The sequence below is a fragment of the Hyla sarda genome, chromosome 7 (genome assembly GCF_029499605.1).
Source record: "Hyla sarda isolate aHylSar1 chromosome 7, aHylSar1.hap1, whole genome shotgun sequence".
NCBI classification, from domain to species: Eukaryota; Metazoa; Chordata; class Amphibia; order Anura; family Hylidae; genus Hyla; species Hyla sarda.
The window spans coordinates 199,492,492-199,518,216 of NC_079195.1; the positions used below are offsets into that span (position 1 = coordinate 199,492,492).

At 47.7% G+C, this 25,725-nt stretch overlaps 1 pseudogene; it reads right to left on the minus strand.

The window, feature by feature from the left end:
- Positions 1–25,725, minus strand: part of LOC130283205 (E3 ubiquitin-protein ligase COP1-like) — a 267,537-nt pseudogene that overhangs the window by 136,724 nt on the left and 105,088 nt on the right.

Genomic DNA, 25,725 nt, shown 5'->3' on the forward strand with positions numbered 1-25,725 from the left:
AAAATAGCTCAATGTGCATCTCCCTGATGTACTGCAGCTGGCTCTTCATAAGTGACCACCACCCACCATCCATGAGATCCAAGGCTTGTTCTTCATTTGTTTCTATCGGCATCATTAACTGCAGGCTTGTTATACTTTACCCCGGAACGCTTCCCATCGACGAGGTAAGAAACCAACAGACCGCTGGCCATTAGTACTGGAGATATAGATTTCCTAAGCACGGCCCTATTAATACACGCCATGCCGCAGATTAAGGAGACCATCCATCAAACGAAGATACAAACAGAAAACCCACTAATCTGCCTTTATTATGGCATGCATTAAATGACCCCATCAATGGAATTGGCATTTTTATATTGAATATAGCATGAAAAATTAGCAGTTTTATCATAGTCAAATTATGCAGAAATGCTAATTTCTGAAGTCATTAATATTACCTCCTGAGGACGCTGCTGGAGAGAGTGGAATACGCGGAGCCCCGGCACTTTACTGGAGCAGAAGACTCTCCGGGCAGTGGGAGTATTTTTCACTTTGCAATGAATCTGTATTATTATTATACAATGTGATACATATGAGGGACATTTATCATTGTGTGTCTTTTGAAAGTATGTTGTAAAGTTTTATATATATATATATATATATATATATATATATATATATATATATATATTTTTTTTTTTTTTACTTTGGTTTTGCCTTCCTGGGACCTATTATAATGGCGCACGGAGGTTTATAAATTTGGTGCTTGTAGATATAAGTTCAGAAATCACTTCAGAACACCACTGTGCAGGATTCCTCCTCTCCTCTGTGTTTCTGTGACTTTTACACCATTGTGAAAAAAATGTGCGTCTTTTTTTAACCTGTTAAAAGACAATGGACGTAAATGTAAATTCTCATGCACTGGTAATTAACGCACAAGGACGTATATTTACGTCCTGTACATGAAGCGAGCACAGGAGCTGTGCTCACTTCATGCATGGAAGTTCCCGGCAGCAGCCAGGGACCCGCCGGTATTGCAGACATCAGCAATCACCCTGATGTCCGCCATTAACCCCTCAGATGCCGTAATCAATATTGATCGTGGCATCTGCGGTAATGTGGCGGTTCCGATGGCTGAGCTGATAACCTGAGTCATGACCTCCAGGATCAGATCAGCCATTATGGTGGACAGAGGTCTCCTTACCTTCTCTCTGGCCATCATCCCGGGGTCTTCTTCTCTGAACTGCCTTTCAGAAGACCAGAGAAGTAGATCGCTGATAATACTGATAAGTGCTATGCCTATGCATAACAGTGAACAGTAATGGCAATGTAAGAATTGCTATAAATAGTCCCCTATAGGGGCATAAAAAGTATAGAGAAAAAGGGTTTAAAAATTTTTTTTTAAAAATCTAATCCCCCAAGAAAGTTGAAACGTACCCTTCTTCTTATTATACCTCAAAAAAGCGTTAAAAAATAATTTATAAACATATTTGGTATCAGCACATGCATAAATGTCTGAACTGAATCAAAATGATAACTCGCAGCTTTTTTTCACATGGTGATTTGTTGTTTTCTAGGAATAAGTAATATTAAACTTCTCTGCAGTATATAGCAATTGGCAGGCAGACATCTACAGCAGGAGAGCATACAACTAAGTAACACCAATTTAAAGGGAATTTGTCACTTGGTTTCCTTTGTTATATCTGAGGGCAGCATGAAATAATGACAGACTCCGATGTCTGCAATGTATTACTTTCTCCTTCACGTAACAGATCATAGGATCAGCATCTTTTTTTTTTCTACACACAATGGGGGGATTCATCAATATGTGTCTATTGTAGACAGAGTTCTACCCCTTAACACTCTTGTCTATTGTACACTCTTGCTCAGAATTTACTAAGGCAGTACACCCCTTTGATAAATCTTGTGCAAATATAGAAAGCCCCCACCACCCCCCTCGCTCTACCGTACACTCCTTCACTACCTCACAGGAAAAGTGGACGTAAGGGTTTTGTTCTATTGCTTTGAGGCCAGGATTCCATTGTGGTTTTTTGTCCATCTTAAAAAAACGCCAGAAAAACTGTCCCAGTGTTTTTTTTTTCTTGCATTTTTGCTGGTGTGTGGAAACAAAAAAAATGTACTAAATTTTTTTTCTCTCGAAATTTAGATACGTGAATGCGGAGGACTATGTCAGATTTTGTGGATTGCGATGATGAACAGCATTTTTTTTAAAAATGTCAATAAAAGGGTTAACGAGGGCTGTGGGGGGGAGTGTTTTTTTTAAATAACATTTATTTTTTCAATGTGTTGTGTTTTTTAGAATTGAAAGGCTTAGTAGTGGAAGGCGTCTTGTAGAAGTAATCTATTACTAGGCCGGGGCTTAGCGTTAGCCCCCAAAACAGTTAGCGCTAACCCCCAATTATTACCCACTGCCACAGGGGTTCCAGGAAGAGCTGGTAACAACAGGCCGGGAGCATCAAAAATGGCGCTCCTGGGCCTAGGCGGTAACAGGCTGACGTTATTTAGGCTGGGGAGGGCCAGTAACAATGGTCCTCGCCCACCCTGGTAATGTCAGGCTGTTGCTGCTTGGTTGGTATCTGGCAGATACTGAAAAAATTAGGGAACCACACACTTTTTTTTATTTATTAGGGACTTTTACACAGTTACCAGACTAACGGACTGTATCTGCATATGCCAGATCATCAGACTATATCCCTATATGCTTTTAAGCAGTTTATTTTTAATAATTTACTTGATATCCCTCTAGGGCCCAGTGGGGTTATCCTTTAAAGTAATAATTACATTTTATATTCAACAACATTTTTATACAGATGCTGTTTCTTATACAGATTTGTAAATTACTTCTATTTAAAAATCTTAATCCTTCCAGTACTTATTAGCTGCTGTATGCTCCAAAGGAAGCTCTTCTTCTTTTTGAATTTCCTTTCTGTCTGACCACAGTGCTCTCTGCTGACACCTCTGTCCAATTTAGGAACTGTCCAGAGTACAAGCAAATCACGATAGCAAACCTATCCTGCTCTGGACAGTTCCTAAAATTGAAAGAGATGTCAGCAGAGAGCACTGTGGTCAGACAGAAAGGAAATTCAAAAAGAAAAGAACTTCCTGTGGAGGATACAACAGTTGATAAGTACTGGAGGATTAAGATTTTTAAATAGAAGTAATTTACAAATCTGTTTAACTTTCTGGCACCAGTTGATTTAAAACATAATGTTTTCCAGTGGAGTACCTGCCTATTTATACCCATGTTTTTTGCTGACAGATCTGTGTTAATTTTACATAAGACAGGGCAGACCTAGAACATCTTCTGTTGCAGGATACAGCAATTACTATAAGATCCCACATGAACTCACAGCCAATGCAGAACTTGCAGTCCCTAGATTAGTGTTTTCCAAACATTGTGTCCCCAGCTGTTGTAAAACTACAACTCCCAGCATGCCGGGAGTAGTAGTTTTGCAACAGCTGGAGACACACTGTTTGTAAAACACTGCCCTAGATGGCTGAAGGGATGCAGCAGCAGAAGCAGGCCTTCAGTTTTTCTGGGCCCTCCCCCAGCTGATGCCATACCAGACGGCATTGAGCTGTGCCCTATAGAAGTGATCATAACTTGATCATTTCTGGCTCTCACCTGGAAAGGCATCTGAGTAACCAAGACCAGTGGGCACAAAGTTGTCACAATGCTCAGGGACAGAGCCCGGCATTCTCCTGAAATGCCTGCTACTATTTTTAGATCCCTAAATATTCAGCACGCAGCTCATCGCCAGCCAGACAGACGCAGAATCAGCAGCAGTAGGGGAGGCAGGCTTGCAGCTTGTCAGTAAGCTTCCCCAAATATACGCTGCGTCCCTCCGGCAGGCGATGAGCAGCATATCCAGGGTTGGCTGTCTAAAGAAAGAAAAGAGACATGACATGGCCTAGATAATGTAGGATCTCCCAACAGAAGCAGGTCTGGTTGTGTCCTTGCTTATTAGTGCCAAAGGATAAAAGGATTATGCCCAGTTCACACAGGGTGGCTAGGACTGCCAAGTTAATTTAATAGGGTGGTGATAGGTCAGATTTCACAGGCAAAAAACAGCATTTCCTTATAAAAAAAAAAAAAAAAAGGATTGTCTTCATAAAAGACCTGAAAGATTTAAAAGGAAACCTGAGAGCTGGTTCACCTGAACTAAACTCAATACACAGGGTTATAGTGTGGGTACAGTCATTTATGACTTAAAGGCTTCGCTGCTAGTAGGCAATTAGGTTTACGCAATGAAGGCTGGAGATGGCTTTTCGAGCTTCCCTGCCTCCTTCCTCCCATATGCCGCCCATCTTCTGTATATGCAAAAATCTTCACTCTCACGTCCGTATGATGCAAGAGACCATGCCCATGTGAGCGTTCTGCTAGAACAACAGAGCGCTTAGATGTGCATCTAAGATGTGGGGAGTGATGAGGAAAAAGCTGTGTCTGCGCTCTGTTATTCTAGAATAGCACTCACATGGGCATAGGCTCTCATGTCATAAGGATATGAAAGCAAGGAGGCAGGGAAGCTCTGAAAACACTCTCCTGCCTCCATTGCACAATGGGACATATTTACATACTAGTAACAGAGCCTGTAACAAGTGGAACAATTTTTTTGTAATACATCTATGGTGTCCGGTACCGTATTGCATACCGTACCTACTGTAGAGGTCCCCAAAGTCAGAGTAACTATGTTCAGGTAGGGTTCCTCAGGTGGGACAGCCCCTAGTCGCCTCTCCTTAAGTCTAACTCTAATGTTAGTATATGTATATATTTAATAATTATATCTATAGTTTATAGGAATGTATAGTACTTACCTTGTTCAGCGTCGCAGGACCTTTGGTCATGTGACCATGCGCATAACCTCTATGGGAGGTCCTTGGGTCACGTGTTACCCACAAATCTCTGTAATGGTGATTGACATCCGTTTGGACCAATTAGTGTTAGTCCAGCCCCTGCCCATATAAGGGAGCTGCGTCCATTTATCGTTCTCTTGAGTTGCTGCTCTCGTGGATGCCGGACTAACAGGATGGTGCTACGCAACTTTCAAAGATACGCTAGGCCTCAAAACCTCCGGCCTCAGCAGAACCAAAACCGTGAGTTCAAATCTAAATTCCTGCTAATGTTAGCATGACTACTGGACCGCAACTAATCCCCTAAATCCAGTGGAACAACGCAATATACTAAAAGACTCAAAATGCTAAAGTCCCAACCATTGTCAATCTCCACGGAAAGCCGTTGTTATGCTTAGAGACTATTATGTTAACGAAGCTTGCAGAAAACCTTCAGTAAAATTTAACACTGTTTCAGAAAACTCTCCGGTTGTGGACGATCTATTATTATCTAACTCAAATCTATTATCATCTACCTCCCTATCGTTCCTGGGAAGGGCGACGGTAGGAAAAGCTTTATTGAGGAGCCCTCACCCTGGCGTCCCGAATAGCATGGGTTAACAAGCACCCTTTAATTACCGCACAGCTACTCTCCCCATACCCTACACCCCCCAGGCTATCACACATCATTTTACTCAGGATCACCCGCGCTATATGGGCTTTTGTGCGGGAGAACCAGCTGTCAGTTTCCCTTTAAATGGATTGATCACCTAAAATAATCCTTCCTTTTTAGAACGGCTCATAATTTCCAGAAAACCTCATATCATCTGTGAAACACAGTAGTGGTGGTGGTATCAGGGTTTGAGCCCGTTTTGCTGTGTCTGGGCTAGGATGGCTTGATCAAACAAGGGATTATGATTTATACCAGTAAATTTGAAAGAAAAAATGTCAGGACATCTGCTCACAAGCTGATTCTTAAGAGAACAGAAGGACAACAGAGGGATAAGCCAACAAGCCGTTCTACCAAATAATGGTTAAAGAAGAAAATTTTAGTTTTGGAATTGAGAAGTCAAAGACCTGACCATACTCCAATAAAAATGTCATAAAAGGACCTGAAAAAAGCAGTATATGGGAGAAAACCCACCAATATAACAGCGGTGAAGCTGTTCTGTGTAGGAAATGGTTAACATTTCTTCAAGTAAACAATCTGGACTAAATTATTGTTGCACAAGAGGGTCATACCAGATACTGAAAGTAAAGGTTCACATACATTTGTCACTTAGATATGCCATATTGGATCATTTTCATCAAAAAATAAGTCTAAAGGCCAAAGTTACCATGAACTCTGGGACTACAATATAGAAAAATATCTAAAAAAAGAGAAGGTTCTGCAAAAGTGGAATACTGGATCATAGATTTTAGAGAATGTGCTCCATTGTAACATATATAAATGGGCAATATACTCAGGTGTAATGGTATTGCAGATAAATGAAAAATATATAACAACCTTTCGAAACTTCTATAATGTTTTATTAACATTGGACTGTGCACTGAACTTGAGAAGTAGAACTAGTGACATACCTTTGGCATCATCAGAACCAGACACTAGAAGGTTAAAATCCACACTCCAACACCTCTTTTCATGTTCCTGTTTTTCAAGATGGGACACAAAAAAAAGTCATGACATTCAATAAGCACAACAAAGAACCTCTATCAAGTAACAAACAAACATTCTACAAATTACAAACATATTCTACAAATTACCAGCGAGTGGGTTAAGTGGTGTAAGTGCTTTCAAAATATGTGGCGGTAGGATGAATGCCTAAGATTAGGATGCACCAAATTACTAAATGCACTTGATATGGCACCCTTCTCTATAGATCAGAACAATACGCAACTTAAACCATAAATTACACTGCTCAAAACAATTAAGGGAACACTAAGATAACACATCCTAGATCTGAATGAATGAACTAATTGTATGAAATACTTTCGTCTTTACATAGTTGAATGTACGGACAACAAAATCACACAAAAATCACAAAAAAAAACATCTGCCAACTCCTGGACAGTCTGTGGTGCAACGTGGTGTTGGTGGATGGAGCCAGATATAATGTACCAGATGTGCTCAATTGAATTCAGGTCTGGGGAACGGGCGGGCCAGTCCATAGCATCAATGCCTTCCTCTTGCAGGAACTGCTGACAAACTCCAGCCACATGAGATCTAGCATTGTCTTGCATTAGGAGGTACCCAGGGCCAACCGCACCAGGATATGGTCTCACAAGGGGTCTGAGGATATTATCTCGGTACCTAATGGCAATCAGGCTACCACTGGCAAGCACATGGAGGGCTGTGTGGCACCCAAAGAATTCCCCCCCACACCATTACTGACCCACCGCCAATCCGGTCATGCTGGAGGATGTTGCAAGCAGCAGAACGTTCTCCCCGGCGTCTCCAGACTGTCAGGTCTGTCACATGTGCTCAGTGTGAACCTGCTTTCATCTGTGAAGAGCACAGGGTGCCAGTGGCAAATTTGCCAATCTTGGTGTTCTCTGGCAAATGGCAAACGTCCTGCACAGTGTTGGACTGTAAGCACAACTCCCACCTGTTGATGTCAGGCCCTCATACCACCCTCATGGAGTCTGTTTCTGACCGTTTGAGTGGACACATGCACATTTGTGGCCTGCTGGAGGTCATTTTGCAGGGCTCTGGCAGTGCTCCTCCTGCTCCTCCTTGCACAAAGGCGGAGGTAGCGGTCCTGTTGCTGGGTTGTTGGCCTCCTATGGCCTCCTCCACGTCTCCAGATGTACTGGCCTGTCTCCTAGTAGCGCCTCCAAGCTCTGGATACTATGGTGACAGACACAGCAAACCTTCTTGCCACAGCTCGCATTGAAGTGCCATCCTGGATGAGCTGCACTGCCTGAGCCACTTGTGTGGGTTGTAGACTCTGTTTCAAGCTACCACTAGAGTGAAAGCACCACCAGCATTAAAAAAAAGTGACCAAAGCATCAGCCAGGAAGCATAGAAACTGAGAAGTGGTCTGTGGTCACCACCTGCAGAACTACTCCTTTATTGGGGGTGTATTGCCAATTGCCTATAATTTCCACCTGTTGTCTGTTCCATTTACACAACAACATGTGAAATTGATTGTCAATCAATGTTGCTTCCTGAGTGGACAGTGTAATATCACAGAAGTGTGATTGACTTGGAGTTACATTGTGTTGTTTAAAAGGGGTACACCACCCCAGACATCTTATCTCCTATCGAAGGATAGGGGATAAGAAGTCTGATTGCAGGGGTCCCGCTGCTGGGGACCCCCGCAATCTCTCCGGCAGCCCCCCTAAGTCATCAGCTCTATGGGGATAAGTTTCCTCCGTGGCTGATGACAGGGGCCGGCAGTTTGTGATGTCATGGCTCCACCCCTTGTGATGTAGCGCCCCGCCCCTTAATGCAAGTCTATGGAAGACTTAAGACTTGCATTAAGGGGGCGTGATGCCATGAGGGGGCGGAGCCATGACATCACGAACCTCTGGTCCCTGTATTGTGAGTCATCAGCCAAGGAGCAAACGTAGCTCTGGAGAACTGATGACTCGGCGGGCTGCAGGAGAGATCGTGGGGTTCCCCAGCAGCAGGACCCCTGCAATCAGACATCCTATCCCCTATCCTTGGATAGGGGATAAGATGTCTAAGGGCAGAGTAGCCCTTAAAGTGTTCCCTTTATTTTTTTGAGCAGTGTGTATATATACATAGTGTCCAGAAAGTGTATAACACATGAGTCATACCAACTTGGAAGTCTGGTGCGATGTTCTAGAGGTGTTCCCAAACCAGTGGCTTTTCAGCAGTTCCAGAATAACAAATTCCATCATGTGGTCTTGAGAATTGCAATTTTGCAAAACAGAGCAACAGGATAGAAAATGCTGCTCTAAAACAGGTGGACCTTTAAATGGAGAGGAACTTATAGTCTTCCTATAATTACTTCCTCAATCAACTTTACAGGGGCTGCTTTACCATTGCCTGATAGCTTTGGACAACCCCAATGTCTGGTTAGACATTTAGGACATGCAATAAATGTCTAAGAATGGAATAACCATTTAAAAAAACACAATATGGCGGATAGAAAGACATGCACATATACACAAGCGGTCCCTCAAGTTACAGTATTATTAGTTTCAGGACAACATTGTATGTTGGGACCATAACTCTATGGAAACCTGGTAATTGGTTCTGAAGCCCAAAATATCATCCAAACATAGGAAAAAGTGATGGGTTACAGAATAAGTAGATAACTAATACAAATAAAGCAAGTCTTTACATTTAAAAGTAAGAAAGATCTGCTGGGAGCTGTAATCACTGTCTATGTAGAGGACAGGAGCTTCTTCAGGGTCCTGTACAGTACACGCAATGTCCTAAAAAAGTAACATGGAGCCACCCTCCCCTGGTGTCCAAAGGAGAAGCTAACCCTGGTACAGGTAAAGAGTAAAGAACATGTAATACCTCCCTGTACTGTAGGGGGCGCTATCAGACACCAGTCAGTGCATGCACTTCAGTAATACAGGGTTTTTTCTAGTGAAGTGTCCATTCAAGAATGCTGTTCTTTTCCTGCTGTAGATCTAATCACTGACTGCTGCCATAAGAGCTTCGCCTGATTTATTGCTGTGGGGTGTTTGAAAAAAAAAAATGACATGTACAGTGTGTGCTGCTTACTGTGTTTACAACAGCACAGCATGCACAGAGATAGTGATAGCAATTGGCTGGCACCCATTACAGAGAGCCGTACTGACTGCTGGGAGTTGTAGTCTGGGCTGCAGGGGCCACAGGAGCTGGCTGGCAGAATCACATGGATAACTACAGAGGACACAGAACAGGTATTGTGGTGGCTTTGGGGCATTTATATTTTTCTTAACTTCCCCGGAGCACCCCTTTAAATAATACAATTGCAGCGCTGGCGTGGTATCATGACCATTCCCCACAGTAAGAGGAACAGACGCTTCCTCCACTAGAGAGGAGAGCCATTGAAATTTGCAGACAGCCGGCGTGTTAAATGTTACCTGGTATACTTTGGATCTTTCCCCTGTAAAGCCTTCTCAGAGAATCACTGTCCCTTCATAATCGCTGCTGGCCAGCAGGTTTTTGTGATAGCTGTTCCAGCTTATACAGCTGCAAAAGATAAAAAAAATAAAATACATTACAGCAAAGGAATCAGAGAAAAAGGGAGTCTTCAGTCAGTGTGGCGGTATCATATCCACGGGGGCTGCCGTGCACTTCACACCTGCCTCATTCAACACACAGTGGGCCCTTCCAGCATGGGACCGAGCCAAACACCTGACGGCATCACATTCGCGCCGAAGCTGTGAGAGATTTCTGAAACTGAAGACTGTCGCAAAGGTTTCATTTATTGCAAAATAATTGGTTTCTTACGGGAATATTAAAAGGGTGTGGGGGGGGGTCGCACATGGAGAGGGGAGAGCTGCCTGGTAAACCACTACTCTTCCTACTGACTTTGAATGTCTTGCTGTATGTCTGGATTCATTTATCAGAGAATATTGCATTTCTTCCTTCGGTGTTAAAAACTCTTTACAGGGAAATCATTTAACATGGAAGCTTATATCTGCTGCATCGCGCACTTGATTCTGTTATGGGATGAGGCGCACATCTGGCCAGTGTAATGTAGATGCTGTCTGTATAGAGAAAAATCACTGACAGCGCTAAATGAGAAATTAAAGGCTACTTACCAGAAGAAATCTCAAAGACGAAAAGACTCTTGGGTGTACGTTAAAATGGTGAAAAATATTTGTGTAATAGCCTGGGGGAGTAGGGTATGGGGAGTGTAACTGTGCGGTGACTAAAGGGTGCTTGTTAACCCTTGCTATTCGTGACGCTAGGGTGAGGGCTCCTCAGTAATGCTTGTCCTACCGCCACCCTTCCCAAGAGCGATAGGGAGGTAGATAATAATGGAATGTCCACAACCGGAGAGTTTTCTGAAAATCTTTTACAGAAGATTTTATGCAAGCTTCATAACCGGAACAGTTGCTATACATGCAAGCTTTCTTTGGAGATTGACAAAGGTTGGGACTTTAGCAATTTAGAGTCTTTAAGTATTATGCGCTGTTCCACTGGATTTAGGGGATTAGTTGCGGTCCAGTACTCACGCTAGCTTTAGCGGGGGTAGATTAGAACTCACGGTTTTAGTTCCACTGAGGCCGGTAGTTCCACGAGAGCAGCAACCCAAGAGAGCGATGATTTGCTACAGCTCCCTTATATGGGCAGGGGCTGGACTAGTGCTAATTGGTCCAATACTTGTGTCAATCACCATTACAAAGGATTATGGGTAACACGTGACCCAAGGACCTCCAAAGGTCCTCCAACATACCATAGAGGATATTAACATGGTCACATGACCGAAGGTCCTGCGATGCTAAACAAGGTAAGTACTATACATTATATTAAATATACATCATTACGAAATATATACATGTATTAACATTATATAATTAGAGTAGAGGAGAGGCGACTAGGGGCAGTCTCACCTTGGGGACCCTACCTGAGCGTAGTTACTCTGACTTTGGGGACCACCACACTAGGTACGGTATGCAATACGGTACCGGGACTCCACATTTGTTAGTATCGTACTTAAAATCACGGGCCCAAAGCCTTGTGCGTCTATACACAAAGTCCACTAAGTGTTGATGGTGTCAGACAGTAGATTATTTGTTATGTGATCTTACAGGTTAGGAATTACATGGTGTCACGATGCCGGCTGGCAGGAGGTGGATCCTCTGTGCCAGAGAGGGATAGCGAGGACCGTGCTAGTGGACCGGTTCTAAGACACTACAGGTTTTCACCAGAGCCCGCCGCAAAGCGGGATGGTCTTGCTGCGGCGGTAGTGACCAGGTCGTATCCACTAGCAACGGCTCACCTCTCTGGCTGCTGAAGATAGGCGAGGTACAAGGGAGTAGGCAGAAGCAAAGTCGGACGTAGCAGAAGGTCGGGGGCAGGCGGCAAGGTTCGTAGTCAGGGGAGATAGCAAAGTTCTGGTACACAGGGTATAAACACACAAAAACGCTTTCACTAGGCTCTAGGGCAACAAGATCCGGCAAGGAAGTGCAAGGGAGGAGACTAGATATAGCCAGGAAACAGATGGGAACCAATTAAGCTAATTGGGCCAGGCACCAATCATTGGTGCACTGGCCCTTTAAGTCTCAGGGAGCTGGCGCGCGCGCGCCCTAGAGAGCGGAGCCGCGCGCGCCAGCACATGACCGCAGGAGACGGGAACGGGTAAGTGACCTGGGATGCGATTCGCGAGCGGGCGCGTCCCGCTGTGCGAATCGCATCCCCAACGGCCATGACAGGGCAGCGCTCCCGGTCAGCGCTGACCGGGGAGCTGCAGGGAGAAAGGCGCCGTGAGCGCTCCGGGGAGGAGCGGGGACCCGGAGCGCTAGGCGTAACAGTACCCCCCCCCTTAGGTCTCCCCTTCTCTTTATCGGGTAACTGCCTCCCCTGGGATGAGGACACCGGGAAAGGAAGGAGGGATTCCTCAACGGCAGGCAGAACCGCAGGAGTAGGAATGGGGAGAGAGGGCAGAGGGCGAGACCTGGCACGGGGCAGTGTGACACCAGGACGAGGGCCATGAGGGGACACAGAAGCTTGCCTGGGAGGGGGGGAGGGGCATTTCCTGTGGCAGGCAGAGTCCTTAATGACCTTAGGGGGACCGGATACAGGAGGAACCACAGAGTTACGGCAAGGGTTACTGGGAACCGGTTTTAGACAGTTCTTGGCACAAGAGGACCCCCAACTCTTGATCTCCCCAGTGGACCAATCCAGGGTTGGGGAATGAAGTTGAAGCCAGGGAAGTCCAAGGAGAATTTCCGAGGTGCAATTGGGGAGGACCAAAAGTTCAATCCTCTCGTGATGAGATCCGATGCTCATAAGAAGGGGCTCCGTGCGGAAACGTATGGTACAGTCCAACCTGGCTCCGTTGACCGCGGAGATGCGGAGTGGCTTGACAAGACGGGTCACCGGAATATGGAATTTATTCACAAAGGACTCCCGAATAAAATTCCCAGAAGCTCCAGAGTCCAGACAGGCCACGGCTGAGAGGGGAGAGCTGGCTGAAGTGGAAATCCGAACAGGTACCGTGAGACGTGGAGAAGCCGACTTGGCATCAAGAGACGCCACACCCACGAGAGCTGAGTGTGAGCGTGCGTTTCCCAGACGTGGAGGACGGATTGGGCAATCCACCAGAAAATGTTCAGTACTGGCACAGTACAAACAAAGATTCTCTTCCTTACGGCGATTCCTCTCTTCCAGGGTCAGGCGAGACCGATCCACTTGCATGGCCTCCTCGGCGGGAGGCCTAGGCGCAGATTGCAGTGGAGACTGTGGGAGAGGTGGCCAGAGATCTAAGTCTTTTTCCTGGCGGAGCTCTTGATGCCTCTCAGAAAAACGCATGTCAATGCGAGTGGCTAGATGAATGAGTTCATGCAGGCTAGCAGGAGTCTCTCGTGCGGCCAGAACATCTTTAATGTTGCTGGATAGGCCTTTTTTAAAGGTCGCGCAGAGAGCCTCATTATTCCAGGAAAGTTCAGAAGCAAGAGTACGGAATTGTATGGCGTACTCGCCAACGGAGGAATTACCCTGGACCAGGTTCAGCAGGGCAGTCTCAGCAGAAGAGGCTCGGGCAGGTTCCTCAAAGACACTTCGAATTTCCGAGAAGAAGGAGTGTACAGAGGCAGTGACGGGGTCATCACGGTCCCAGAGCGGTGTGGCCCATGACAGGGCTTTTCCAGACAGAAGGCTGACTACGAAAGCCACCTTAGACCTTTCAGTAGGAAACTGATCCGACATCATCTCCAGATGCAGGGAACATTGGGAAAGAAAGCCACGGCAAAACTTAGAGTCCCCATTAAATTTGTCCGGCAAAGACAGGCGGAGGCTAGGAGTGGCCACTCGCTGCGGAAGAGGTGCAGGAGCTGGCGGAGGAGATGGTTGCTGCTGCTGTAGCTGAGACTGAATCTGCTGTAGCTGCGACTGGAGTTGCTGAGTCATGGTGGTCAAGTACGACAGCTGGTGATCTTGTTGGGCAATCTGTCGGGCTTGCTGGGCGACCAGTGTGGGGAGGTCGGCGACAACAGGCAGAGGAACTTCAGCGGGATCCATGGCCGGATCTACTGTCACGATGCCGGCTGGCAGGAGGTGGATCCTCTGTGCCAGAGAGGGATAGCGAGGACCGTGCTAGTGGACCGGTTCTAAGACACTACAGGTTTTCACCAGAGCCCGCCGCAAAGCGGGATGGTCTTGCTGCGGCGGTAGTGACCAGGTCGTATCCACTAGCAACGGCTCACCTCTCTGGCTGCTGAAGATAGGCGAGGTACAAGGGAGTAGGCAGAAGCAAAGTCGGACGTAGCAGAAGGTCGGGGGCAGGCGGCAAGGTTCGTAGTCAGGGGAGATAGCAAAGTTCTGGTACACAGGGTATAAACACACAAAAACGCTTTCACTAGGCTCTAGGGCAACAAGATCCGGCAAGGAAGTGCAAGGGAGGAGACTAGATATAGCCAGGAAACAGATGGGAACCAATTAAGCTAATTGGGCCAGGCACCAATCATTGGTGCACTGGCCCTTTAAGTCTCAGGGAGCTGGCGCGCGCGCGCCCTAGAGAGCGGAGCCGCGCGCGCCAGCACATGACCGCAGGAGACGGGAACGGGTAAGTGACCTGGGATGCGATTCGCGAGCGGGCGCGTCCCGCTGTGCGAATCGCATCCCCAACGGCCATGACAGGGCAGCGCTCCCGGTCAGCGCTGACCGGGGAGCTGCAGGGAGAAAGGCGCCGTGAGCGCTCCGGGGAGGAGCGGGGACCCGGAGCGCTAGGCGTAACACATGGTCTATCCATAGGAGAGGCCATCAATAACATTACTGGGGGTCAGACACCGTACAACCCATGACTAGCTTGTGAGTTAACAGTATGTTGCAAAACTACAATCCCAGCATGTCCTGACAGCCTTCGGCTGTCCGGGTATGCTGGAAGTTGTAGTTTTGCAACAGGTAGAGGCAACCTGGTTGAGAAACACTGGTCTAACTAAAGGAGCTGTGGTGACTAAATGCTGCAGACTCAGGCACAGCGCCATACATTTCATACTGGCCCAACCTGGTACTGCAGCTCAACTGAATTGACTGTTCCTGATGGCGCAGCTTGACTAGGGGATCGTATAGATCCGAAGGCCTACTACCCCACCTTCCCCATTAAACAAGACACAACTCCAATATTGTGGTAGTAAAGGCCACAGCGGACCATTTTATTAACCTTTTAACCAACAAAATATATAACTTTTCATATATACATATCATACAAAACACAGGGGTAATAACATAACCCCTAATAATCATGTAAAGTGCAACAAACATTTTAACCCCTGAGATAAACCAACCCCCAGCAGAAGGGGAGACCTGAAGGCAACCAACTCCTATTCCCCTCCTACTTAGCCCTTAGTCGCCTCACCCCCTGACCCAAGGGCCCCACCTTCGGAGGATATCTACTGCCACGACTAGCTGAGTTCCATCCCAGCTCCACCAGGGCCGGTATAACCGGGCCACTGCCACCGTTTTCCCAGCCATGCCTCCAAGTCCCCCCTTTCCATTCCAGCCGCTGCGACAAGCACCAATGCCCCTCCCAAAAGCACAATAGAGGGCGGGTGGGACAACTTTCCCTGCTGACCAGTGACTGACCCTCTTTCTGGTTCCTGTCCCCTCTTATAGTCCTGCAATCTCCTCCCCCCCATCTTCCCGCTCTCCCTACTGACCTATAGTTAACCCCTACTTGCTCCTCATGTAACCCCCCCCCCCGTCATGTGCCCCTTCCTTTCCCATACTGTCCTATACAGGGGCTCTCTTGACTAGGGGATCGTATAGATCCGAAGGCCTACTACCCCACCTTCCCCCTTAAACAAGACACAACTCCAATATTGTGGTAGTAAAGGCCACAGCGGACCATTTTATTAACCTTTTAACCAACAAAATATATAACTTTTCATATATAAATATAAATATCATGCAAAACACAGGGGTAATAACATAACCCCTAATAATCATGTAAAGTGCAACAAACATTTTAACCCCTGAGATAAACCAACCTCCAGCAGAAGGGGAGACCTGAAGGCAACCAACTCCTATTCCCCTCCTACTTAGCCCTTAGTCGCCTCACCCAAGGGCCCCACCTTCGGAGGATATCTACTGCCACGACTAGCTGAGTTCCATCCCAGCTCCACCAGGGCCGGTATAACCGGGCCACTGCCACCGTTTTCCCAGCCATGTCTCCAAGTCCCCCCTTTCCATTCCAGCCACGGCGGCCGGGTGTGAAACCTTACACCCGGCCGTCCCTCCACAAAGCCACGGCTCGCTAAACCACCACTCTAATGTCAAAAGCCCACATTTCAGAACCTATCCCATTAAGGTGAATCCCATCACCATCCATCAAGTCAACCGAAGGAACTTCCAGGTCGATATGCCTGACCACCAAACCCCCGTTAGCTGCAACAAATTTACCCACCGCTTTGTTAACACGAGCCCTAGCCCTATTGACACAGCGCACTGACCTCGCCTGTCGCCACCTCAGCCTGGCCACGATGTCGGACCAAACTACAACCATTCCAGGGAAAAGCGACCACAGCCGCAACAAGTCCATCTTCACATGCCTAATTAGAGACCGAGAAGTACGCACAGCCAAGTCGTTCCCCCCCGCGTGCACAACAAGCAAGTCCGGGGGACGATCCATCTCCACAAAAGAGTGCACGAACGGGAGGAGCTCCGACCACAAAAGCCCACCCCGCCCCAACCATCGCACCTGAGCAACAGCCCTAGGGAAACCCAGCTGCCGACCGTCCGGTCTCACCGCATCCCTCACGCCACCCCTCCGTACGTAAGAGTGACCCACAATCCAAATTAAGCAAGGACCAGCATCTGTAAGACACAAAAGGAACAAATAAACAGACCACAAACAAAACAATCACCCCCACAACACCTACAGTAAATGAGGCCGGACATACACCTGGAACCGCCCAGACTCCCACCGGCCGATACGCTTGATGACCTCAGCCCCCAGCCCCCACCGGGCAGCCTCAGTGGCTGCCCCTATCCGAAACGACTGCAAGCTAAATTCCCCCGCCTCCCGACCGGCCAAAACCACACAACGACGAAAAACCTGAATGAACTGATACCGAGACAAGAACTCACCAGTCACATGCAGCAGCAATGGACCACCAACCCACGGCCGCAAAGCCGCAAAAGCCCCGAAACACCTCACCGGACACATAGCCAACTCCCCATGCTCCGCCAAACGGACAAAAAACCCTCTACCCAACTGGTCCGTCTTTGACCTGCGCACAAAACATTCCAAGACCGAATCCACTACACTCACCTCCGTCCACTGCAAACCCCCCGACACCTTCCGACTAGGCGACACCAATTCCGAAACCCTAAAAGCACCAAAAAACGCCAACGAAAATGCCAAACGAAACAGCACCACTTCGTAAGCAGACACACACACCTCATCCAACAACGACCCCAACCGTTCCAACAATGCAAAAGAGACCGGCCTGCGCGTGTCCCGCGCCGCAGCCCCCTTCCGGAAACCCTTCGCTGCCTGCCGAACCAAAAACGACTTCGTCCCATCCACCAACTACCGAACTTTAAACCAAAATGCCAACGCCGTCAGACGCTGACTCAAACCAGAAGGAGACACCCACTCACCAAAACACCACCCCACATAAAACAGCACTAACGCCTCCCATCCACCAGAACCATCCACCCCACCAACATCAGACAGCAACGCCTCCCACTCACGCCACCACCTACCATACCCTGACCAGGTGGACTCACTCACTGACCGCCGGACCAAAGCAAAGGCATCCCTCAGACCAGCTTCCATAGCCAATTCGGGCATGGACAACCGTGCTCTTCCGCCGCCGGAGCCAACTCCCGGAACCGCTGCCACTGAAAGCGAGAAAGAGAATCAGCTATAGTATTCTTCACACCCGGTACATGGCGAGCAATAAAACACGAATTCAACTCAAGCCCCCGCAGCACCAGCCGGCGCAGCAGGCACACCACAGGCGGAGAAGACGCAGTTTGCGTGTTCACCGCCTGAACCACCCCCAAATTATCACACCAAAAACAGATCTTACGGTTCCTAAGCCGAGCACCCCAAATCTCCACAGCCACAAGGATTGGGAACAACTCAAGCAGCGCTAGGTTGCGCACCAGACCAGCCTCCCTCCACTCCCGAGGCCACGTCCCGGCACACCACTGCCCCTGGAAAAAAGCCCCAAACCCACAACTACCAGAAGCATCTGTAAACAACTCCAGTGCTTCACTGGACACCAACTCCTCCATAACCAACAACCTCCCATTGTAAGACCCTAGAAATTCCTGCCAAATCAATAAATCCGCCCGCACATCCGCCGCCAACTGAACATAATGTTGCGGCCGCCTCACCCCCGCCGTGGCAGCCGCCAACCTCCTACAAAACACACGCCCCATGGGCATGATCCTGCAGGCAAAGTTCAAACATCCCAACAACGACTGCAAATCTCGCAACTGCAACTTCCGTACCCTGACCGCTCCCGACACAGCCTCCTGCAACTCCCTCAATTTATCCCCCGGCAGCCTGCACTCCATCGCCACAGTATCTATCACTATCCCCAAAAACTTAATCTCAGTAGCCGGGCCCTCAGTCTTGTCAGGGGCTAACGGGACCCCAAACCTCCGGGACACACGATCCATAGTCTGTAGCAAAACCCCACACAAAGCCAACCCCCCCGGCCCCAGAAACAAAAATTCATCCAAATAGTGAAGAACTGAACCCACCTGCGCCTCCGACTGCACCACCCACTCTAGAAACGTGCTAAAATACTCAAAATACGCACAAGAAATAGAGCACCCCATCGGGAGGCACATATCAACAAAAAAACGTCCCTCCCAACAACAACCCAACAAGTGGAAGCTGTCCGGGTGCACGGGGAGCAACCGGAACGCAGCTTCAATATCAGTTTTGGCCAACAGAGCCCCTTGCCCAAACTGCCGCACCCACGTCAAGGCCTCATCAAAAGAGGTGTAAGACACTGCACAAAGGGCAGGGTCGATGCCGTCATTCACCGACGACCCCTCCGGATGAGAGAGGTGGTGAATGAGACGGAACCTGTTCTTCTCCTTCTTGGACACCAGTCCCAGAGGAGACAAGCACAAAGTTGGCAACGGCAAAGACTCACACGGACCCGCCATACGGTCCATCGCCACCTCTTTACCAAGCTTCTCCGCCACCACATCTGGATGCGCCAAAGCCGTGGACAAATTACGCACCCCTTCAGTTCGGCCCCCAGACTCACAAGGAATCCGAAAGCCACACTCAAACCCCTCCTTCAGCAACGCAGCTACGCGCCTATCTGGGTACCGGGCGAGGAACGGCAGCATCTCTGCCACCCTCACAGGCGTCGCCCTTCTTCGAGTCAACCTCTCCACCTCCTCTACCCTTGCCCCACTTGAAGCACCGCGACAAACCGTGCGCGCCGCCACAACCCGAGCATTCGTGCTTGAAGTGGCAGTCCGCCCCAAAGCGACACTGCCCCTCATTGTATTGCCAACAACATCCCTTACCCCCCCCAGCCGACCGCCCAGCCCCTGAGCCCGAGCCGCCGGCCCCTTCCCGAAAGGACTGCTGCCCAGTCCCAGTCTTCGGGCCCGACATGAGGCGCATCCAAAGGCTGATATCCTTATGGTCCCAGCGTAAAGCCGAACGCACAGCCTTCCTCTGGCGGAATTGCTCGTCATACCGGAGCCAAGCGTTACCGCCGTAGACCCTATACGCTTCACCTATCGAATCAAGGTAGCAAAACAACGCCGAGCAATGCTCAGGTGCCTTCTCCCCCACCACCAAGATGGCAAACGCCTGAAGCCAATTAGCGAAAGTGCGAGGTTTCAGCCGATACCGCCGCCTCTCTTCCTCCTCCTTCTTAGACTCATCAGGCTTCACCCTATCTAAGTTAAACTTCTCCAAAGGGAGCAGGGAAAAAATTTCCACATACTCCCCCTTCCAAATACGCTCCCGCATCTCCGCCTTCAAATGCGCCCCTAACGGACCCTCAAAACAGACATTTACCTCACACTTAGCCGAGTCCGCTAAGCGCACGGTATCCACAGCTTTATCAGGCACCACCACCGGCGCCGGCACCCCCGACCCAACCACAGGGGCAGAAACCACCGCCTCCCCCACAGACGCCGACCCTACACTCGGGGCCACCCCAACCGACCCCGACACTATACCAGGCGCCACCGCAGCCCCCACCTGTTCAACCGCCGCCACCCCACTAACACCGGCACCAAACCCCCCTCCCGAGCCAGACACACCCCACACCGCTGCCGGAGACCCCGCTACAGACCCCCCGCGCCCTTGCAACAAAGACCTCACCTCCCGCAACAAATCATACAGTCCCTCGCCCACCCCCGAAGCTGGTGGTGCACTCACCCAACCTCTCTGGGGCGGACCGCCCAGCGGCTGTGGCTCCAGACGATCCCGGACGATCCCTCCTCGAACCCGACTCCTCTCCAGACAGCAAGACACACGCAGTCCGATTGGCCACGGTCGGTCTCCGTCAATGGCCACAGGGGAAGGGGCCAGCCCCCCCTGGCGTTGACTCTCAGCTCCACCCGTGCAACACCTCCAGCAGACGACTCCTGCGGCTCCAAGATCTCCCCTTCTTCCTCGGACGAGCAGTGGGCTGGACTTGTCACCAGACCCCCACGTAACAGATCAGCATGCGAACGACCCGCCAGCCGCAGACCTCCATCCCTGATTGGGGCCTCGGCGGTCACGACACTCATTTTGTAGCCTCTGTCTTGTACTCCTTATCTCAGTAACTTAGTTAGGCAGCACTGACATCACAACATGACATCAAAAGGTGGTGGTTTATTCCATAGTGCAAAGGAGTGCAAATCATGTCGGATCTGTTAAAACGTACCTGTCAGATCCCACAAAAAAATGCTAATCCTGACTATGTACATCTAATTTTTATGCCTCTATCAACTATATTTATTATAAAAATCCTTCTTTTCATTAGCTCACAGTGTTAGAAATCCTCTCAGGGGAAGGGGGCGTGTCCCACTTTGTGGTGGTGGGAGGTGATTGGTGTGTCTGCTCATGCAGCCTTGTCCACGAGTCATCTCTTGTCCATGACTCATGGACAAACTTGATACTGCTGCAGGACTGGTAAGTGTCCCAGTAATTATGGGGACCCCTAGTGGATGGATATTTAGGAGTTGTTTTCTATGTTAAACATGAAAATTAAAGACCTTTTGTAATATGGTTGTTCAAAAATGTTTTAATCAGTAACAACACATACGTTTTTGTATCGGACAGTGCCCATTTAACTACAACTGGAGACGTGTGCACACCTACACAAATAATAATAATAATAATAATAATAAATAATATACAGTAACCCCCCGACATGCGATGGCCCCGACATATGATAAAATCGACATACGATGGCCTCTCAGAGGCCATCACATGTCGATGTCAGCATCGACATACGATGCTTTTATATGTCGGGGCCATCACATTAACTGCTATCCGACAGCGCAAAATGCTTAAGTTGCTGTCGGATAGCAGTTTAAGCATCCCGGGCAGGTTCGCTTACCTATTCCCGCTGCTCCGGGTCCACTTCGCGATCCTCCGGTGTCTTCCGCATCTTCTCCAGGGTCCGGGCCTCGCTTTCCGGCGTCGTTATTACGTCACTACGCACGCCGCGCCGGGGCAGCAGCGTAATAACGTCACCAGAAAGCGAGGCTCGGACCCTGCAGAAGATGCGGAAGAAGCCGGAGGATCGCAAAGAAGACACCGGAGCAGCGGGACAGCATCGGGAGCCCCTGGGACAGCTTCGGGAGTGGTGAGGACCTGGTCCGGAGCGGCGGGGACAGGTGAGTACAGCTTCCTATACTTTACATTGCACGGATCCGTCAACATACGATGGATTCGACATACGATGGGTCGTTTGGAACGAATTACCATCGTATGTTGAGGGACCACTGTATATGTAAATTATTCACAAAAATCGATTCACATCAATACAATTCAACACAATTTACATACACTTACGTTTAAAAACAAATATATATATATATATATATATATATATATATACAAACACATACATATTGAAAAATCATGTAAAAATGTAAATGAACCAAAAGGGGGGTGTGTTGGATGCGTTTGTAGACCGAAGTTAATTGATACATCGAGATATATGATTCTAGATAATATAATTTTCAATGACAGAATCAACTGAATTGAACGGATATGAAAAATGTGATGTGATCAGGCGGAGCTGCAGTATCCTGGCACACACTGAGGGGGCAGCAGTGGTCACCTTCGATCAATTGATCCCTGGGGATGCTGGGAGTCAGACAACAACAGTTCTAAAATGGATATTAAAGTCCTAAAAGACAAGTTTAAACAAGCATGGCTCATACTAGACAGTAGTGTTGAGCGGCATAGGCCATATTCGAATTCGCGATATTTCACGAATATATGGACGAATATTCGTGTTATATTAGCTAAATTCGCATATTCGTAATATTCGCGTTATTTGCATATGCGAAAATTGGCTTAAGCGAAAATTTGCATATACGAAAATTAGCATATGCAAATTTTCACATATGCGAAAATTCGTACGCCAGTCTCACACAGTAGTATTAGAGCCTTCTTTACACCACACAAGCTGGAAGCAGAGAGGGATGATCATTGGTGATGTGTACTGAACCACGATTTTGGGTGATATTCGTGAATAAAATTTGCATTGCGAATATTCGCGAGCAACACTACTGGACAGCAGATATCACAGGCTAGATCAATTTCCCTATTAAATAGCACAGTACATTATTCTATGCTATTCCATCCATTTTTTGTGGTACACAGATGTACACCTGCCAGCCTGAGGCCAAAAGGACACTTCTGGACACAGCAAAGAATATTTGAACATAGCCTTATGTATTGCAATAAAAAAAAGTGTATTTTTATGGAAAGAAATATGGCTATGCTCACATTCAGTCTTTACTATATATAGCAGCACAACCAGGGTTGGGGAGGGGTGCAGAGGAGGGGTGCAGGCCGCTAGAAAATGGTTGCATGTGGCAACCGAAACATTGCTGCTATAAACTTTATATGATATATATATACACACACATACATATGCAAGAGAATATATGTATATGTTCTTTTGTTACTGTATAGAATGTATGTATATATTCTGTGTGTGTCACTTTTTCCCAACCAGGGTGCCTCCAGCTGTTGCAAAACTACAACCCCCCAGCATGTCCAGACAGCTTCGGCTGTCTGGGCATGCTGGGAGTTGTAGTTCTGCAACAGCTGGAGGCACCCTGGTTGTGAACCACTGATGGATGTGTGTGCTTGTGTATATATATATATGTATATGTGTATATATATATATATATATATATATATATATATGTGTATATATACACAGTGACCCCCCCCCCCCCCCACCTACGATGGCCCCGACATGTTGAAGGCAGCATCAACATACGATGCTTTTGTATGTCGGGGCCATCGCATAAATGGCTATCCGGCAGCGCAGACTGCTTCAGCTGTCACCGGATAGCCGTTTACGGTGCCCCGTGTGCTCCGGTGATGGTCTCCTACCTGTCCTCAGGGCTCCGGAGCTTCCTCTTCGGGATCCCCTCCATCGCCGGCACTCTCCATCGGCGTCATCACGTCGCCGCGCACGCCGTCCCGTCATGCAATAGGAGCGGCGTGCGTAGTGACGTGATGACAGCGACGTGAGAGCGAAGATCCCGGGCAGCAGAGACGTTCTGGAGCGGCAGGGACATCATGGACGCGGTGACAGCGATGGAGCGCAACATCGATGGCAGCGGTGACAGTCTGGAGCAGCGGGGACAGGTGAGTACAACTTTTTATTATTTACATTGCACGGATCCCTCAACATACGATGGTTTCAACAAAAGATGGTTCATTTGGAACGGATTACCATCGTATGTTGAGGGACCACTGTATATGTATGTGTATATATATATATATATATATATATATATATATATATACACACACACACACACACACACATACATACACACATATTCTTTTGTTAGTATATATAGTTTATTATTTTTTATACATAGATATGTATATTTTTTTGTTAGTGTATATAGTTAATTTTTTATATACTGTATGACTAATATATATATATTTATTTATTTATCCCCCCCCCCCCCATACACACTATATAAAGAATAATAATGAGCACATAAGGTTAAAGTAAAGGAATCCATCTTCATATGATGAATATTCTCCAGGCTCTCCAGAGGACAAAAAGGCTTTTGTTTTTAAAGGGTAGACAAGAAAAAAACAGCAGCGATTTATAGGATTTCAAAATGTTCAATTAAGAATGAAAAATTAGGTGACATCACCGGAGGCACTGCCAGCGATGTGCGGGAGACAAAACCGGTTTTGATTAAACTACCTGGATTAAAGTTTTATGGTTGGAATCAGTAATAATGATCGCTGTACTATGACTCAATGCCATCCAACGACCCTTGATATGTGGTCTAACATCTTTGAAAGTCAGAAATCCCAACACATAAAGCACTCAGACGGCTCACTCCAGGCAGTGCTTTATAACCAACCAAGTACAAAGTCAAGGAAACTGCCACTGTGAAAAGGAACATTTCCGAATTTCAGTTTCTAAAACAGACAAATGAGTTATCAGTCGCTCGTATTGTGTACAGTTTTACGCTTCCACGCATCAATCCTCCATTCTTTTGTTGAGCGAGAGGCACCCAGCTGAATGCCGCATGCTCCCGGGGCCCAGGATGCAAGACATAAAGGGAGATTTGTAGGAAAATAAAAAAAAGTTCTTTTGTGGAAATGTACGTGAGAGTAGAAACTTTTTAATTTAAAGTAAAATCTGAGGAGCAATAGCTCAGTTTTTCTGACAATATAATACAAGGTGTAATAAGCCAGATACAAAAAACATATGTTGGAACCACAGTTGTGACAATCCCCACAGAGACATCACCCAATTCCATAATAATATCCACACACTCCAATAAAGCTCCTGCCCTATTTTCAGATATTCCCTGGTGAGCGGGCGCAACACTTTTTTTTTTAACATACAGCATAGATTCAATGTATCTGGATGCTTAAAGGGGTACTCCACCCCTAGACATCTCTTATCTAAAGGATAGGGGATAAGATGTCTAAACGCAGGGGTCCCGCCACTGGGGACCCCCTGCGATCTCCCTGTGGCACCTAACATTCATTTAGAGCATTGGGTGCAGGGCCGGAGGCTCGTGACATCATGGCCACACCCCCTCAATGCAAGTCTATGGGAGGGGGCATGATGGCCGTCATGCCCCCTCCCATAGACTTGCATTGAGGGGGCGTGGCTGTGGCATCACAAGCCTCCGCCCAGCATCGCCAGTCTTCCGGCACGATGCGAAGTTCGCTCCGTGCACTGGATGTCTAGGGTGCCACAGCAGAGATCGTGGGGGACCCCAGCGGTGGGACCCCCACAATAATACATCTTATCTCCTATCCTTTGGATGGGTAATAAGATGACTAGGGGCAGAGTACCCCTTTAATATCCAGAAGACCATCAATCCCCACAATGGGAATCAGCATTCCTCCTCACATCACTTCCACCGCTATTCACCAATCAGCCAGAGTACCTGCCTAAAAAACGCTGCCTATTTGTAGATCCCCTTGTTTCACCAAAATTGCTCTCACCCATCTAGGACTCCACAAGATCTCTACATTTGTCCTGTGGAATTGGGGAGCAGATTCTTAAGGTTTTCTAAGCTCTGAGGTGTAGCCTCCA